Raw genomic sequence first — 19,375 nt, forward strand, 5'->3', positions numbered from 1 at the left:
TCAAAATTCATATGTTGATTTCTAATGTGATGGTATTTGGAGGTGAGATCTTTGAGAGTTGCTTAGGTGATAATAGTGGAACCCTCATGAATGACATTAGTGCAATTATAATTGCACTCCCCAGCAAGATGTGTTGCCTCTTCTGCCACGGGAAATTACAGTGAGAAGCAGACAGTTTATTAACCAGAAAGTAGACCCTCACCAGACACTAAAGCTGCTTGTGTCTTGATTTTGGACTTCCCAGGCCTCTAGGAATATAAGAAATAAATTTTCATTATTTATAAGCCACTGGTTTAAGGCCTGAACAGACTGACATGTAAAATATGAAATTATTTAATTATACTTTCATTTGCTCTGCAATGCAAGCCATCATCTTGTATCTCTCTATCAGTCCTCTCCTGCTCTTATGTTCTATTTATGCAGCATAGGTTCTCCAATTCTTTAACTAAACTGTAATTAATTTTCTAAACTCACCCATGTCTTTCCATCACATAACATCTTAACTCTGTACAATGTTGTATGTTATCATGGCCTCTTTCCATGCATATGCAACTAAGAGCTGCTGAGGAACATAATAATAATAGATAACATTAGTAGAATACTTACCCTGTACCATTGCTAACATATACCAATGCTAAGTGCTAACATATACCAGTTTTATAATCCTCACAATCATACAAAGCCTGCACTACAATTAACACATATAAAACAGGTGTAAGTGAAGATAAAAAGAGCTTAAGTAATTTAACAAAGATCAGTCGACCATTAAGTGATACAACCAGGATTAAAATCCAAGCAGTTTGGCTCAATTGTCTGTACTCTTAACTGCTATAACCTACCCACTCCTACTAGGAAAAAAAAAATCACACACCCATACTAACTGCTAATATGTCATTTCAGGATCTTTAACTTCAACTATATCTTTTACACTGCCAGGCATTCCATCTCTTTGTAACCAATTTTTCAAAAAGCTTGCTGTCCAGGACTAGTTCTCTAAGTCAAATATTTTCGATGCACACTCATGATACACAAAGGTTTCTGTTTATTTTAGTGTTTTATTTCAGTAAATAATAATGCAGTCCCACACAGAGTGATAAAAATTCTGATAGTCATTGTAAGCTCCCTCCCTCATTTCTGTCTTATATCTAAATGGAAGCCTAAAGTAAGAAATGGGGAGGGGGGGAAGGTTTCTTCTTTATTTCACTAGTTCTCAGTCCCTTTCTTTGTAAGTTTCCAGTGGTGATTTGTACAAGTTCTGGCTCAGAAAAAGAATATATAGAAAAAACATTATGTTGAAGAATGACTTTATGTCATACCCTGATATGCATTGGGGCTCTCTTGATTTGCAAGGTATTCGAAAATATTTTGCAGTGATGTGTTAGCTTGTTAGAGACACTCTATTCCTAGGTATTTCTCATCTGCCTATTCAAATATGGATAAAGTGTCATCTGCTTGGCCTCTTTTGATATACTCTCAGCGTCTGATTTTTGGTGGTCCACCGTATGCTCTGTAGAGATCTCTGATCAATTAGAAAGCCTTTGGGCAAAGTACCTTGAAGATGGCTCCTGAATAACTCATTCCCTCTTGGCTCATTTCTAAGCCAAAGAAAACACATATGCTTTAAAAAAAAAAAAAAATCCCAAGTTCTGATGTAGACCAACTCTAATGTTGTCTCTCCTTTCTCTACCATCAGAGAAACAAAGCAGATACTGCCATTCCTTTGTGTGATAAAGGAATCAAGCAGTAGTTCCCACTGTTCCTCACTTTAGGAGATACATACTAACTTCTTCAACCAATCTTAATGAAGCCCTTCGCTATGATTCTCTAGCTTTATTTCTTTTATATTTTTTAAATAGCGTATGAACTAAAGACCATATAATTCTTTTTTTTTTTTTTTTTTTTTTTTTTTTAAGACAGAGTCTCACTCTGTCACCAGGCACCAGGCTGGAATGCAGTGGCACAATCTCGGCTCACTGCAACCTCCGCCTTCCAGGTTCAAGCAATTCTCCTGCCTCAGCCTCCGAGTAGCTGGGATTACAGGCACACGCCACCACACCCAGTTAATTTTTATATTTTTAGTAGAGACGGGGTTTCATCATGTTGGCCAGGATGGTCTCGATCTCTTGACCTCGTGATCCGCCTGCCTCAGCCTCCCAAAGTGCTGAGATTACAGGCGTGAGCCACCACGCCCGACCAAGATCATATAATTTTTTTTCTTATTGCATTTTAGGTTTGGGGGTACATGTGAAGAACATGCAAGATTGTTGCATAGGTACACACGTGGCAGTGTGATTTGCTGTCTTCCTCCCCTTCACCTATATCTGGCATTTCTCCCCATGCTATCTCTCCCCAACTCCCTACCCTCTGCTGTCCCTCCTCTATTTCCTCCCAACAGACCCCAGTGCGTAGTGCTCCCCTCCCTTGTCCATGTGTCCTCATTGTTCAACACCTGCCTATGAGTGAGAACATGCGGTGTTTGATTTTCTGCTCTTGTGTTAGTTTGCTGAGAATGATGGTTTCCAGGTTCATCCATGTCCCTACAAAGGACACAAACTCATCGTTTTCGATGGCTGCATAATATTCCATGGTGTATATGTGCCACATTTTAAATTTTTGTCTTGCAATACCTACAGAAGTTTTCTAGCATCTCCAAATGAGATTCACTATAAACTGACCTCTATTATTTCATACTTGGACTTTCAGATATTTAGAAAATAGAAAAAAATTATTTTAATATCTTTTCAAATATGTTTTGTTTTTTTATTTATACTTTCCTTCTCCCTGAATGATTTATTCTAATATCTTTTGGAGAGAAAGTCATCCGGTGATGTATTCAGTTGCTGTTTATCTGAGAAAGTATTTATTTCTCCTTTACTGCTAAAGGACAATTTCGCTGAATATAGAATTCTACATTAGTGGACATTTTTTTTTCTTTCAACACCTTAAATATTTTACACCACTCTATCACTAGATATTCCTAGAGGTGTTTTTTTTTTGTTGTTGTTGTTGTTGTTGATTTTCTCTACCCATGTTTGGTGTTCTCTGAGCTTTCTGGATCTCTGTTTTGTGTCTGCCATTGATTTTAGCAGTTCTTGGCCATTATTTCATTAATTATTCTTTCTCCCTCCTCTCTCTTTGGTATTCCAAGTAGGCATATTTCGTGGTTTTGAAATATTTCCAGTTTTTTTGGTACATTGTTATTTTATCTATTATTATCATCTATCTTCTCTTAGCATATAAGTTTGGAAAATTGCTATTTACTTAATTTCAATTTCAATAATTTTTTCTTAGCTATGTGGAGTTTACTGATGAATCCAATGAACCTATTCTTCATTTCTGTTAAGGAGTTTTTCATTATTAACTTTTTTCATTCTTAGACTGTCTATATTTCTCCTTCCATTACTCATTTTCTCATGTGTGTTGTTTATTTTCTCCATTAGAGCCATTAATGTATTAATCACAATTATTCTAAATTCCCTGTCAACTAATTCTAATATCTGTGTCATATCTAAGTCTGCTTAAGATGCTTACTTTCTCTCTTTAGATTGTGTTCATCTTGCCTTTGAGTATAATTTGTATTTTTTTTGTTGATAGCCAGACCTGTTGCATTGGGCCATAGAAACTGAGGTGCATAACCTTTAGTGTTAGGACTTATGGCAATAAAGATAAGATGTGGGATATGTTTAATATCTGCTGCATTTGAAGATGCCAGAAATTTCAATTTTCTTTAAGTTCCTTGTTTTCCTCTCTTCTTTAAACTTCAGACTTCACTAAGTACTCGTCTCAGAAAATGCCTGCCTCTTGCAAATATTTAAGTTATAATCCACTGTTCCTATACTGGACCCCTGTTGATACGATGGTCAAGTGTTGATGGGAGGGACATTCTATAATCTTATGGTTAAACCTCAGTCTTTTAATGACTGACCTATTATTCCTGGTTGTGGACTTTATAAGTGTTGCTCCAGTGACATTCAAGTTGGTATCCCTAATTTGAAAAACAAAAATCAAAATTTAAAAAAAAAATCTGTGATGGTTAATTCTGAGTGTCAACTTGATTGGATTGAAGGATACAAAGTATTGATCCTGGGTGTGTCTGTGAGGGTGTTGTTAAAGGAAATAAACATTTGAGCCAGTGGGCTGGGAAAGGCAGGCCCACTCTTAATCTGGGTGGGCACAATTTAATCATCTGTCAGCACAGCTAGAATATAAGCAGGCAGAAAAATGTGAAAAGAGAGATTGGCCTAGCTTCCTAGCCTACATCTTTCTCCCATGCTGGATACTTCCTGTTCTCGAACATTAGAATCCTAGTTCTTCACTTTTGGAACTCAGACCAGCTCTTTTGGCTCCTCAGCCTGCCGAAGGCTTACTGTAAGATCTTGTGATCATGTGAGTTAATACTTAATAAACTCTACTGTATACTATATACTATATAAATATATAGTACACAATATATAGCATAAATATATAGCATATATACATATATATGTGTGTGTGTGTATATATTCCATTAGTTCTGTCCCCCTAGAGGGATTGTGAACCCTGACTAATACACAATCTAAAACACTTCTAGTCATAGCATTTCAAATAAGTGATATTCAACCTGTACCTTTTTCTCTCTCTTCCTTCCATGAGACAATAAAGCTAGAGGGGGCTAACATGGAAGAAATGCCTTTCTACAAAGTGTGATAAAACTTTACAGTCTTTTTTACTGGAGAAAAGTCCTTTTTTATGAAAATGACTCTAAACACATTTCACAAGGATTACTCTTCCTCTCTTCCAGATAGGGCCATAAGGGGGGTTTTTCTTGGATCATCACTTTAAGAATCTGATGGGATGTGTGGAGTTAAAACCCACAGAAGTGTGGTAATCTATTTAAGACTGACACAGTGGTTTTTCCTTCTCATGTTATTCCATACTCAGTCTCCTATTATTCATTAAAATTATGTAAATGTTCCTACCAGTTTATTACTCCTATGGCTTCTGCTCCAGGTAGCCAGATCTTAGCTGTGACTCTTGGTTAAATTCTCTCTCCAGATTTCAGGTTGGAAGTTTGCCCTGCAACCTCAGCTCTCTCCTAACTTGAAAAAGTAATTGATTTTCAGTTCGTTCTGTTTTCTGGTGGTTATAAGGATGCCTGTGATAACTCTCAAGCTCCTTACTTGTTGAAGACAAAAGTCCATTTTTATTTCTTCTATTTACAATGTAAATTTGAATTTTGAATTCACTTTCCAAAGATATTAATTTGCATCCTAGCTTACTGTTAACAGTTTTCATTTATTCACACATTTCTTCCATTTATTTATTTCATGTTACTAAGCACATATCACATTCTGAATAGTATTCTAAATTCTGATGTATATATACTTAACAAGTTATAGAAATTGAAATATTCAATATATAACTTACTCAAGAAGGGCAAGACAACAGTTACTTAAATATTTGCATGTTCTCTTTTTAGTTTACTGTAAAAGTATTCATGTTACCAAAAAAAAAGACTTATTCGTAAGAAGGTTATAAAAGCATATGCATAAATTTAACATAACCCCAGTCACTAACTATGCAAAATTTTTCATCCCTAGTACATTAGTTGAACTTTTTGATTTTATTGTGTATGAGAGATAATTTACTATGCAATTTAATAATACAAGTAGATTTTAATTTCTAATTTTTTTTTATTTTACTTTAAGCTCTTGGACACATAGGCTTGTGGTATAGGTACAAGTAGAATTATTAAAGTAAAATTTCTAAAGAGACAAATATGTTTAACAGCTATTGTTTGAATATGAAATATTATGCTAATTTTTAAATGAATCTTAACTATATTCATGAAGTATGTTGAAAAATGTACTGGACTTCTATTCAAATATTCACCATTTGCTAAGCTTCTGAGTACAAACAGATTCAACATGGAATTGTCAGAAACTCCTTATACATTGTTTGTGGGTGTATAAATCAGGAAACTGCTTGGAAGTAGAGTTTTATAATGTTTAATATAGCAAAAGATGCATATGCCTACCATCAAACAAACCCATTGTTAAAGGAGCTCTCACACTGGTATGCAGTATATTGTAAAGGCTAAGACCCTTGACCCCCTGAAGTAATACTGAAAAATCAACTGGCAAAAGGCATATTAATTGGAGAAAAGACACAAATTTATATAACATGTATACATTGGAACCTTCAGAATGAAGACCTAAAGGTACAGGGGAAATTGTTCACTTTTATGCTTGGTTTTAGCAAAATATGGGCTGAAAAATGCCACAAGTTTCCAGCATGGCTGTTTCAGCTGGCGCAGTGGCCTCTGTACAAAAAATCACACAAATCTGGGCAGCAATTTCAACTGGTGCCTGGAACACCTGGGAAACAGAACTGCCCATTCAACTGAAAAAAAGGGGGCTGAAACAGAGAGCCAGGTGATCTAGCTCAGCAGATCCCAACCCCACAAAGACCAACAATCTGAAAAGCTCTGGATTAAGAGTTTCCCAGCAAGCACAGCTGGACCCAGGATGGTCCAACTCTGTGGGGGGAAGGGTGTCCACCATTAACGAAGCAGTCTGCCATTACTGAGGCAGCCCTCCATTACTGAGGCAATCTGCCATTACTGAAGCAGACTGCCATTATTGAGGCAGTTCTAAGTATACTTCTATAAACAAAACCACAAGGAAGTTTATACAGCAGCTGGGCAGAGCCCATGGCAGCTCAGCAATGCCTCTGCTGGCAGACTGTGACTAGGATGCCTCCTAGCTGAGCAAGGCATCTCTGAAAAAAAGCAGCAGTATGTCAGGACCTTACAAATAAAGCCCCACCTTCCCAGGACAGAGCACCTGGGAAAAGAAGCAGTCATGAGTTCCCCTGCAGCAGGCTTAAACGTACCTGCCTAGCAGCTCCGAATGAAACAACAGAGCTCACAGCTCAGTACTTGGGCTCCTAAAAGGGTCAGACTGTCTCCTCAAGCAGCTGCCTGACCCCCATATATCCAAAGAGAAACCTCATAAAAAAGAGCTCAGGCTGACATCTGGTGGTATCCTTCTGGGACAAAGATAATAGAAGAATAAATTGGCAGAAACCATTACTGTTCTGCAGCCACCACAGGTGGCAGGGTCTGGAGTGGACCTCCAGCAGTCCTACAGCAGAGGGGCCTGGCTGTTAGAAGGAAAACTGAAAAACAGAAAGAAATAACTTCATCATCAATGAAAAGAACATCCATTCAGACACCATCTGAAAGTCACCAACTAGAAAGACCACAAGTAGATAAATCCACAAAGATGGGAAGAAACCAGTGCAAAAAGGATGAAAACACTCAAAACCAGAATGCCTCTCCTCCTCCAAGGGATCACAACTCCTCACCAGCAAAGGGAAAAAGCTGGATGGAGAACGATCCAATGCAAAGAAACTAAGCACCTTGAAAAAGGTTTGACAAAATGCTAATGAGAATAAACAGCTTAAAGAATATGAATGACCTGATGGAGTTGAAAAACACAACACAAGAGCTTTGCAAAGCATACATAAGTTTCAATAGCTGAATTGACCAAGCAGGAGAAAGGATATCAGAGATTGAAGACCAACTCAATGAAATAATTTTAGAAGGCAAGATGAGAGAAAAAGGAGTGAAAAGAAATGAACAAATCCTCCAAGAAATATGGGATTATTTGAAAAGACCTAATGTATTATTGATATGTGTACCTGAAAGTGATGGAGAGAATGAATCCAAGCTGGAAAATCCTCTTCAGGATGTTATCAGGAGAACTTCCCCAACCTATCAAGGGAGCAAATTTTCAAATTCAGGATACACAGAGAATACCACAAAGCTATTCCTCAAGAAGAGCAACCCTAAGGCACATAATTGTCAGATTCACCAGAGTTGAAATGAAGGAAAAAATGCTAAGGGCAGCCACAGAGAAAGGTCGGGTTACCCACAAAGGGAAGCCCACCAGATTCATATATCTCTCTGCAGAAACCCTAAAAGCCAGAAGAGAGTGGGGGCCAATATTCAACATCCTTAAAGAAAAGAACTTCCATTGTGGAAGACAGTGTGGTGATTCCTCAAGGATCTAGAAATAGAAATTCCATTTGACCCAGCGATCCCATTACTCGATATATATCCAAAGGATTATAAATCGATCTATTATAAGGACACATGCACATGAATGTTCATTGCAGCACTGTTTACAATAGCAAAGACTTGGAATCAACCCAAATATGCCCATTGAGAATAGACTGGACAGGGAAAATGTGGCACATATACACCATGGAATACTATGCAGCCATAAAAAACAATGAATTCCTGTCCTTTGTAGGGACAAGGATGAACCTGGAAACCATTATTCTCAGCAAACTGACATAAGAACAGAAAATCAAACACTGCATGTTCTCACTCTTAGGCAGGTGTTGAACAATAAGAACACATGGACACAGGGAGGGGAGCATCACACACTGAGGTCTGTCGGGGGGGATCTAAGGGAGGTTCAGTGGGTGAGTTGGGGAGGGTTAACATGGGGAGGAATGCTAGATATAGGTGATGGGGAGGAAGGCAGCAAACCATGTTGCCATGTATGTAGCTATGCAACAATCCTGCATGTTCTTCACATGTACCCAAAATCTAAAATGCAATAAAATATATATTAAAAAAAAAAGAAAAGAACTTACAACCTAGAATTTCATATCCAGCCAAACTAAGCTTCATAAGCTAAGGAGAAATAAAATCCTTTATGAACAAGCAATTGCTGAGAGGTTTTGTCACCACCAGTCCTGCCTTACAAGAACTCCTGAAAGAAGCACTAAACATAGAAAGGAACAACCAGTATCAGCCACTCCAAAAACATACCAAATGGAAAAGAGCATCGGCACAATGAAGAAACTGCATCAACTAATGGGCAAAACAACCAGCTAGCATCAAATGGCAGAATCAGATTCACACATATCAATATTAACCTTAAATCTAAATGGGATAAATGTCCCAATTAAAAGACACAGACTGACAAATTGGGTAAAAAGTCAAGGCCCATCAGTGTGCAGTATTCAGGAAACCCATCTCACATGCAAGGATACACATAGGCTAAAAATAAGGGGATGGAGGAAGATTTATCAAGCAAATGGAGAGAGAGAAAAAAAAAGCAGGAGTTGCAATCCTAGTCTCTGAAAAAATAGAATTTAAACCAACAAATATCAAAAGAGAAAAAGAGAGGCATTACAATGGTAAAAGGATCAATGCAACAAGAAGAGCTAACAATCCTAAATATATACTTACCCAATACAGGAGCACCCAGATACATAAATCAAGTTATTAATGACCTACAAAGAGACATAGCCTCCCACACTAATAATAATGGGAGAGTTTAAAACTTCACTGTCAATATTAGACAGATCAACAAGACAGAAAATTAACAAGGATATACAAGACTTGAAGTCAGATCTGGACCAAACAAATCTAATAGACATCTACAGAACTCTCCACCCCAAATCCACAGAATATACATTATTTTCAGCACCACATTACACCTACTCTAAAGGTAACCACGTAACTGGAAGTAAATCACACCTCAGAAAATGTAAAAGAATGGAAATCACAACAAACAGTCTCTCAGACCACAGTGCAATCAAATTAGAACTCAGAATTAAGAAATTAACTCATAACCATACAACTTCATGGAAACTGAACAACTGGCTCCTTAATGTTGCTAGATAAACAATGAAATGAAGGCAGAAATAAAGATGTTCTTTGAAGCCAACAAGAATGAAGACACAATGTACCAGAATCTCTGGGACACATCTAAAGCAGTGTCTAGAGGAAAATTTATAGCAATAAATGCCCACATGTGAAGCAAGGCAAGATCTAAAATCGATACCCATCATCAAAATTGAAAGAGCTAGAGGAGCAAGATCACACAAATTCAAAAGGTAGCAGAAGACAAGAAATAACTAAGATCAGAGCAGAACTGAAGGAGATAGAGACACAAAAACTCCTTCAAAAAATTAATAAATCAAGGAGATGGTTTTTTGAAAAGATCAACAAAATAGACCGCTAGCCAGATTAATAGAAACGAAAAGAGAGAAGAATCAGGTAGATGCAACAAAAAACTATAAGGGGGATATCACTACAGATTCCATAGAAATACAAACTACCATCAGAGATTACTACAAACAACTCTATACACATAAACCAGTAAATCTTGAAGAAATGGATAAATTCCTGGACCCTTGCACCCTCCCAAGTATAAACCAGGAAGAAGTTGAAACCCTGAATAAACTAATAACAAGGGCTGAAGTTGAGGCAGCAATTAATAGCCTACCAACCAAAAAAAGCCCAGTTCCAGATGGGTTCACAGCCAAATTCTGCCAGACATACAAGGAGGAGCTGGTACCACTCCTTCTGAAATGATTTCAAACAATCCAAAAAGAGGGAATCCTTTCCAATTCATTTTAGGAGACTAAAATCAACCTGATACCAAAACCCGGCAGAGACTCAACACAAAAAGAAAACTTCAAGCCAATTTCCATGATGAACACAGATGCAAAAATCTTCAATAAAATACTGGCAAACTCATTGCAACAGCATATCAAAAAACTTATCCATCATGATCAAGTAGGCTTCATCCCAGAAATGCAAGGCTGGTTCAACATACGCAAGTCATAAATGTAATCCACCACATAAACAGAACCAAAGACAAAAACTACATGATTACCTCAACAGATGCAGAGAAGGCCTTCCAAAAAATTCAACGTTGTTTTATGCTAAAAACTCCCAATAAACCAGGTATCCACAGAACGTATAACAAAATAATGAAAGCTATTTATGACAAACTCACAGTGAACATCATACTGAATGGGAAAAACTGGAATCATTCCCTTTGAAATCTGCCACTAGATAAGGGTGCACTCCCTCACCACACTTATTCAATATAGTATTGAAAGTTCTAACCAGAGCAATCAGGCAAGATAAAGAAATTAAACATATTCGATTAGGAAAGGAGGAAGTCAAATTGTCTCTATTTGCAGATGACATGATTGTATATTTAGAAGACCCCATCGTCTCAGTCCAAAATCTCCTTAAACTGATAAGCAACTTCAGCAAAGTCTCAGGATACAAAATCAAAGTGCAGAAATCACAAGCATTTCTATACACCTGTAACAGACTTAGAGCCAAATCAAGAATGAACTGCCATTCACAATTGATACAAAGAGAATAAAATACCTAGGAATATAACTAACAAAGGATGCAAAGGACCTTTTCAAGGAGAACTACAAACCACTGCTCAAGGCAATAAGAGAGGACACAAACAGATGGAAAAATATTCCATGCTCACCGTTAGGAAGAATCAATATTGTGAAAATGGCCACACTGCCTAAAGTAATTTATAGATTCAATGCTATCCCCATCAAGTTACCTATGACCCTATTTATAGAACTCGAAAAAATCACCTTAAACTTCATATGAAATCAAAAGGGAGCCTGAATAGTCAAGACAATCCTAAGCAAAAAGCACAAAGCTGGGGGCATCGCGCTACCTGACTTCAAACTATACTACAAGGCAGCAGTAATCAAAACAGCATGGTACTGGTACCAAAACAGAGTATAGACCAATGGAACAGAATAGAGGCCTTGGAGGCAATGCCACACATATACAACCACCTGATCTTTGACAAGCTGACAAATAGGGAAAGGATTCCTGTTTAATAAATGGCGTTGGGAAAACTGGCTAGCAGTGTGCAAAAAGGAGAAACTGCACAACTTCCTGACGCCTTACACTAAAATTAAACTCCAGATGGATTAAAGACTTAAACATAAGACCTAACACCATAAAAATCTTAGAAGAAAGCCTAGGCAAAACCACTCAGGACATAAACATAAACAAGGACTTCATGACTAAAAGGCCAAAAGCATTGGCAACAAAAGTCAAAATAGACAAATGGGATCTAATTAAACTGCAGAGCTTCTGCACAGCAAAATGAACTATCATTAGAGTGAACTGGCAACCAACAGAATGGGAAAAACTTTTTGCAATCTACTCATCTGACAAAGGGCTAATATTCAGAATCTACAAAGAACTAAAACAGATTTATAAGAATAAAACAAACAAACCCATTCAAAAGTGGGCAAAATATATGAACAGACACTTTTCAAAAGAAGACATTTATAAGGCCAACAAAGGTATGAAAAAATGCTCATCATCACTGGTCATTAGAGCAATGCAAATCAAAACCACATGGAGATACTATCTCATGCCAGTTAGAATGGCAATCATTAAAAAATCTGGAGCAACAGATGCTAGAGAGGGAGTGGAGAAATAAGAACACTTTTACACTGTTGGTGGGAGTGTACATTAGTTCAACCATTGTGGAAGACAGTGTGGTGCTTCCTCAAGTACCTACAAATAGAAATACCATTTGACCCAGCAATCCCATTACTGGACATATACCCAAAGGATAATAAATCATTCTATTTTAAAGACACAGGCACACATATGTTCATTGAGGCACTGTGTATAATAGCAAAGACCTAGAACCAACTGAAATGTCCATCGATGACAGTCTGGACAAGGAAAATGTGGCACATATACACTATGGAATACTATGCAGCCATAAAAAATAATGAGTTTGTTTCCTTTGTAGGGACATGGATAAATCTGGAAATTGTCTTTCTCAGCAAACTGACACAAGAACTGAAAATAAAACAGTGCATGTTCTCATTCATAGGTGGGTGTTGAACAATGAGAACTCATGGACACAAGGAGGGGAACATCACACACTTGGTTCTGTTGAGGGGAATAGGAGAGGGACAGTGATGGGTAGTGACGTTGGGGGAGGATAACATGGGGAGAAATGCCAGATATAGGTGACAGGGGGATGGAGGCAGCAAACCACATTGTCACATAGGTACCTATGCAACAAGCCTCCCTGCATATTCTGCACATGTACCCCAGAACCTAAAGTGCAATAAAAAAAAGATACATATATATATAAAATTCTTTTTCTCTTTATAAATGCATCTTAGGTATTTATCATAATAAACTAAAAACTATCATATCCAATGCATTTTCCTAATTTTTTCCTTGATTCAATGTTAGTAATTTATTTTAGAATTGTATTATTTTGTTTTACTTTGGACAGTGCAAGCTTTCAATTCCTATCAATATGTTTCAGTTTATAAGAAAATGCCAAGTTGACTGGTAGTCAAAGAGAAATAAAATACTATTTTTCAGAACCATGAAATCTGGTAATATACTTAATTTTTATAATTTTATGTGTAGGTTGTAATAAATCCATTGTAAATTAAAAATTACTAATTGTCTTATGGATCAACAAATAGTTTTCTACATTGTTTAAACAAAGGATAGGGAGAAATGACAATATCTAGTTGCCCTAGGAATCCTACTTAATTTCCTAGATACATGGACACTTTCTCAGCCTGCCTTTAAGGATCTCTAATTAGCCGTAGAAGAATGCTTTAATAATTTATATCAGTTCATTAAAGACTAACTTATGTTTTCCTTCTTTTCATAGATTCTCAAATTTATGTCAGGCAATCTACAACAGTAATGATTAAAAGCAGGTTTACTACCATCTTGGATTCATAAAATTAGGCTATTGTGCTAGGGAATAAAGAAGGCAAATATAAAGTTAAGGACATGGAGGAAACAGATAAAAAGCTTATGGAACTTTAAATAATATAGCATGATATTTTAAAAATTTATTAGATTCAACAGCTTTCTTTGTTAACTGAAGTCATAGAAGTTGTTTATTTATGGACGATGGGTTTTCTTTAATTCTATTTTTTGATAGATTCTGTTTTAATGGCTGGCAAATAATGTTGCAAGAAACTATCTACTACACTGCTATGTCTATTGCAGTTGCTGTCATATTTAATTCTTGATAGGCGAGTAATTAAATAGTGCCATTACCACATCAAACAGCAATAAGACAAGATGACTCAATGTTTGAAAAATACATGCACACAGAAATAAAAGCACAAAGTTAACTTCCAGGTGGAGACTCGCTGCCAGGTATTCAGCAAGAGTAATCTTGCAGATCAAAGACCTCAAAAGCACCAGACGTTACGATGTTTTCTAGCACATTGGAAAGAATAATTATTACCAACTCTTTGCTATTAAAACATCATCAAATTAAGTTTATAGAATATTATTCACTGAGAACTTCATAGCAGATTCCCAACAATAAGCTTGACCATATTAGTGCATAGGGAATATTAGTATGGACTCCTTCAAAGCAATAAAAAGCCAATGTAATAAATTATGACTCCAGAGTGAACAAAATAACCCTTGCTGGCCATACAAAGCTAACATAGCCATAAAATGTTTCCTTCCTACTCAGCAGTACATATTTGACCACATACCATGAGGAAAATACAAGTTAGAAATTCCTTTATAGAATAAAACAAACATAGAAAAACATTAATAACTTACATTTCCCCCATGTTTTTGGTTTATATAAATATTTTTTTAATGAGCATATTAAGAAAGTATCCACTGTGCATGATATTGACTAATTTAATCATTACAACAAACTTACAAGAAATGTGTAAATAACCCCTATCCATTAAAGAAGAAGAAGAAGGAAGAAGAAGAAGGAGGAGAAGGAGAAGGAGAAGGAGAAGGAGAAGGAAGGAAGGAAGGAAGGAAGGAAGGAAGGAAGGAAGGAAGGAAGGAAGGAAAGAAAGAAAGAAAGAAAGAAAGAAAGAAAGAAAGAAAGAAAGAAAGAAAGGAAGAAAGAAAAAGAGAAAGAAAGAAAAGGGAGGTCTAGAGTAAATAACTTGTCTAAAGTCATATTGCTGCAGAGGAAAAAAGCCAGATTTGCCTTATCATCTTTTTGGTTTTGTTAATTTATTGTTGCTTTGTTGTTATTTGTATTGGACATTGAAACTATTTCTTCATTGATCTTCTTTGGCAGTGAATCTCTAAGCCATTTTAACTAAGTCATAGAGAAATATATTTGTAGGCAATTGGTACATTTAGAACAAAGCTAGTGGTTTAGACTGAATTCTGCATCATAAAGTACATACAGGTGAAGATGTGAAGGAGATGGGAACCTTGGTGGAAAATGAGAATAGCATCTCAAGGTTTATAAACTGAGTTTTCAAGAAGGAGCATATTGGGATTTGGGAGGCAGATGGCCTAGGTATTGATGATAGGCTTGTCTCTTTACGTAAGATTGAGATACAGGAAAAGACCTGGATTAGTGATAACAGCTGGTCTCACACTTGGTACACTAATATTCATGGTCTCTTTAGTCTAAGATACAAAACATGGGTCCTGTCTGAAGTCTTATCTCCTTGTTAAAATTACAGCATTCCATTCTTATAATTACCTTCTATTATTTTCTATATAGAATGTTCAATTTTTAACCCATTTAGTACTTTTGAAGTTTCAAACCATAAAGAAATAAAACTTTGCCTCATCAATTGTCTAAAATGATCCTATCTTTAATACACAGGGAAGTTTTTATAGCGTAATAGTAGTAATGTCATTTTTACTGCTTAAAATATATACTATTGGTCATTATTTTAAAAATAATTAGCTATGAATTAAGAAAATATTAGCTCACTATTGTTTTGTGCTTATGTAGCTTCTTTTAAAAAAAAAAACCTCAAAGTTATAAGTAAAACAACATTAAACACAAAGGGAAAAAAATTTCAGAGATTTAGACTTGGTTAATAAAATTTTTAGTTATATATGTCATGAAAATATTTAAACAACATTAAAAATAATATCTAATGTATATAACTTTTATAATTAACAATATCAAATCATCCAGTGAATTTTAATTAAACATTATCTCCAAACTTTTTCCTTGAGATTAGATGCTACATGGAATTTACAATTACTGTAAAAGCATAGTTATGAAGAGAAAACAAGTAAAGATATCAATGGTACTAGCCTATTCTCTTATATATGTTTATGACTCGAAGAATAAACAGAAAATGTTGTTCTCTTACTCTGAATGACTATAAGGAAGTTTTACCCCAATTTAGTTAACTGTATAATAGTAACAATTTAAAAGAGCATTTTGTTAACCAGAAACAGTACATCCAATGTGGGGAAATATAATTCTTTCAGGAATGAATGTATGCCCTTCCTTTAAAATATCAAGTGAAATTAAAACAAAGAAATGTAACACAGAAATTAAAAATTTATCTGTTAAAACGCCAAAGTCTAATTTTTGGAACACAGACTTTTAAAGTATTTAATTTTGAGTAGGAATTATAATTCTTTTTTTTAATTGCATTTTAGGTTTTGGGGTACATGTGAAGAACATTCAAGATTGTTGCATAGGTACACACATGACAGTGTGATTTGCTGCCTTCCTCCACACTACCTATATCTGGCATTTCTCCCCATGCTATCTCTCCCCAATTCCCCTCCCCCTGCTGTCCCTTCCTTATTTCCCACCAACAGACTCCAGTGTGTGATACTCCCCTCCCTGTGTCCATGTGTTCTCATTGTTCAACACCCATCTATGAGTGAGAACATGTGGTGATTTTCTCTTCTTAACTAAATTTAGGTGATATAGATTACTTTGTTGCTTCTGGGCATTATTCTTGTTGGCAAATGAGAAAGAGGAGAATAACTGATATGTATGAAACAGTTACAAAGACTACTTAGGCTGTTTCAAATGAAATTCTAAAATTAGTAACTTCAAACACTGTGTATATGTATTTTTTTCAAAATGGTACATATGTGTGACCTATGAATGACAGCATGTACAATCTAAACATACAGAACTAGTACAATGTAGATTGATACTTAGCATGTTGACAGAGTAGGCATTTTTTAAAAAAATATAATCTGTAAACTAGTAAATTAGAATATGTGATGATTAAAAAGCTGTTGAGATTTAGATTAGTGTTACAGAACAATGGAAAGAAAATTTTACCTTGGGCATCTGGTTAGACAACATGAATGATTTCAGTGAAATTATGGGAAGTAAAAGGAAGCTGAACAAGATAGTCTGTAGAACCTCAGCACTGAAATTGTGCTGTACTATTGTGATATTGTGCCAGAATTGCTAGCCGTTGCTTACCAGTAATAACTAAAATAAGCAGCCCAGGATAACTAAGATCTCTGTGTAAACAAATGCCTATCTTGACTTCTGTAAACCACTGAAGTAACAAACAGAATGACAAAAGTCCCCTGGCCCTTGGAATGTCTGGAGACCCGCACCCTCGTCTCCGCCCAGGAGGTGAATTACAGAATCCCCTGGACCTTGGAATGTCTGAAACCTTTTCATCCACATCCACGCTCCTCACCCCCACTCCCAAGGTGTTTTTCGGGTATAAAAAGTCTTGGTACCCTCTTTTCAAGGCCACAGGTTGGAGAGACGTGAGTCCTCTGTGGTCACCGGCATAATAAATGACCCTGCAACCCGGCATACTTTTGTCTTGGTGCTAACTTTGTACGCTCGATACAGTACAACATTTGGAGGTACCACCGAGATATTATCTTTTTGTTATCACCAGACAAAAGCCATCTCAGAGTCTCGCCCGGGCGGCCGCTCCCACCTCGGGGGCCTCTGGGGAGGCGCTCCCTGTTCTTTCCCAGGGCCCTGGAGTGCCACTGTGGAGGGTAAGCGACCTCTCGGCCGACATTCACCCGAAATTCCTCAGGGTCCTAAAAAAACCTCCGGAGGTAAGTCTGGTCTGGGAACTAATTCAAAGGAAGGGCCTGTGTCGGCGGACTGACGAGTCATTGCAACTCTGACCTGGCAAGCCTCACCGAGACGTCTCTTGAGGCTTCTGGTAGCTGGTGCAGTGGGTACCAGCATTTGCCTTCTGGTGGCTGTCATAGTGGGTGGCAGCCTTCTGGTAGCTGGTGCAGTGGGTACCAGCGTTTGCCTTCTGGTGGCTGTCATAGTGGGTGGCAGCCCTATGGTAGCTGGTGCAGTGGGTACCAGCGTTTGCCTTCTGGTGGCCGTCATAGTGGGTGGCAGCCTTCTGGTAGCTGGTGCAGTGGGTACCAGCGTTCGCCTTCTGGTAGCTGGCATAGTAAGTGGCAGCGTTCAGTTGTTTTCCATAACCTCTGTTTGAGTGAGAGAGTGTGTATATATGTAGTCCCACGGCTGAAAGGATCCGGGGCTTGAGCGGGCCTTCACCCGCGGTTCCACTGGAGCATCGTAGGGCATAACGGTGATTCACCTCAGAGCTGTCCTACTTGGACTTCCATCCTGAGGTGACCAGGCCCGGGGATTATATGGGTACACTTTAGCCAAGACGCCCCTGAAAATTCTTCTGGGAAAGTGGCCAGGCAGGCATCTGACTGGTCTCCCATCTGGGGGGCATCACCCTTTGTCTGTCACTCTTGTATGTGGTCCTGTCTCGTCTGTAACTTTGTCAGTTTTATTAGACTCTTCCTAGCAGACATACACTGGTTCAGGCCATCTTCCCTTGAGGTAGGAGATATCTTACAGTGGTTGACGAACCACTGGATGCAGGGAAATTTTATGATTACACCCCAGCAGAAATTACTCTTTTCTCTTTCTTTCTCATCTTCTTCTTCTTCTATCACTGAAGCCTCACTCTTTCTTCCTTTGCCATGTGGCAGATAGTCTTAACTCTAGTTGTCTTTATTCTCTTCCTTGTTTTGGTCATTGTGGCCTGTAAATTCTCCCAGCCACCTCCACCGGGAAAAGAGTACTTTTGCCCGTGCTGGGTCAGATTTCATGTCAGGAAGGCCGTTGTGCCCTTGACATCTTGGAGGTAGTTTCTTTGGAGCTTGTGTGGAGCAAAACCCTAGATCAGAGTTTACGGGTGCTCTTTCTCAGGCTGGGATGGAAAACAGGTAACTGCCTATTCTGCCAGGAAAGTGTCCAATGTTATGGGGAGTGCCCAATGGTGCATCACAGAAAGGCATAGTGGCACTATCCTGGATGTTGGGAGGTAGGATGTCACCGCCCCAGTAAAAACTGACTGGCAGCACTTCTGCACACTCTACCAGGTGTGGTGGGTCCAAAACACATACCCAGTAGACCTCTTAGTCCACCTGTTTGTCAGTTTCCGACCTTTCCGAAGCAACTGGCCATTAAAAATTTATAAGGGGGAGGATTATGCCCGGGCAGCGCTAAACCTCCATAGTGCTTATTCTCACCACTTGTGGTTTGCGGGGGAAAAAGACCGCCGCCTTACCTTGGCCCCTACCCCCAGTTCCTCTGACTAGGACTAGGGATAAACCCTAAAACCCAGTTGTCTGGTCCTTGCAGGACCTAGCTGCAGAGGCCCTGCTAAAACCTGCTTTAAAGAGGGCCAAATTTTAAATTTGAAGCTTTCCAAAATTGGCTTTACCACAGAAAGAGAAAGCAGGGAAGGGAGGAGAGGAGAAAAGAGAAGAGAAGGAGGGAAAGATGGGGGGGGGAAGGCAAAGAGAAAAAAG

This window comes from Sapajus apella, unplaced genomic scaffold, assembly GCF_009761245.1.
Source record: "Sapajus apella isolate SASKATOON/1434 unplaced genomic scaffold, GSC_monkey_1.0 scaffold5, whole genome shotgun sequence".
In the NCBI taxonomy this organism is placed as follows: domain Eukaryota; kingdom Metazoa; phylum Chordata; class Mammalia; order Primates; family Cebidae; genus Sapajus; species Sapajus apella.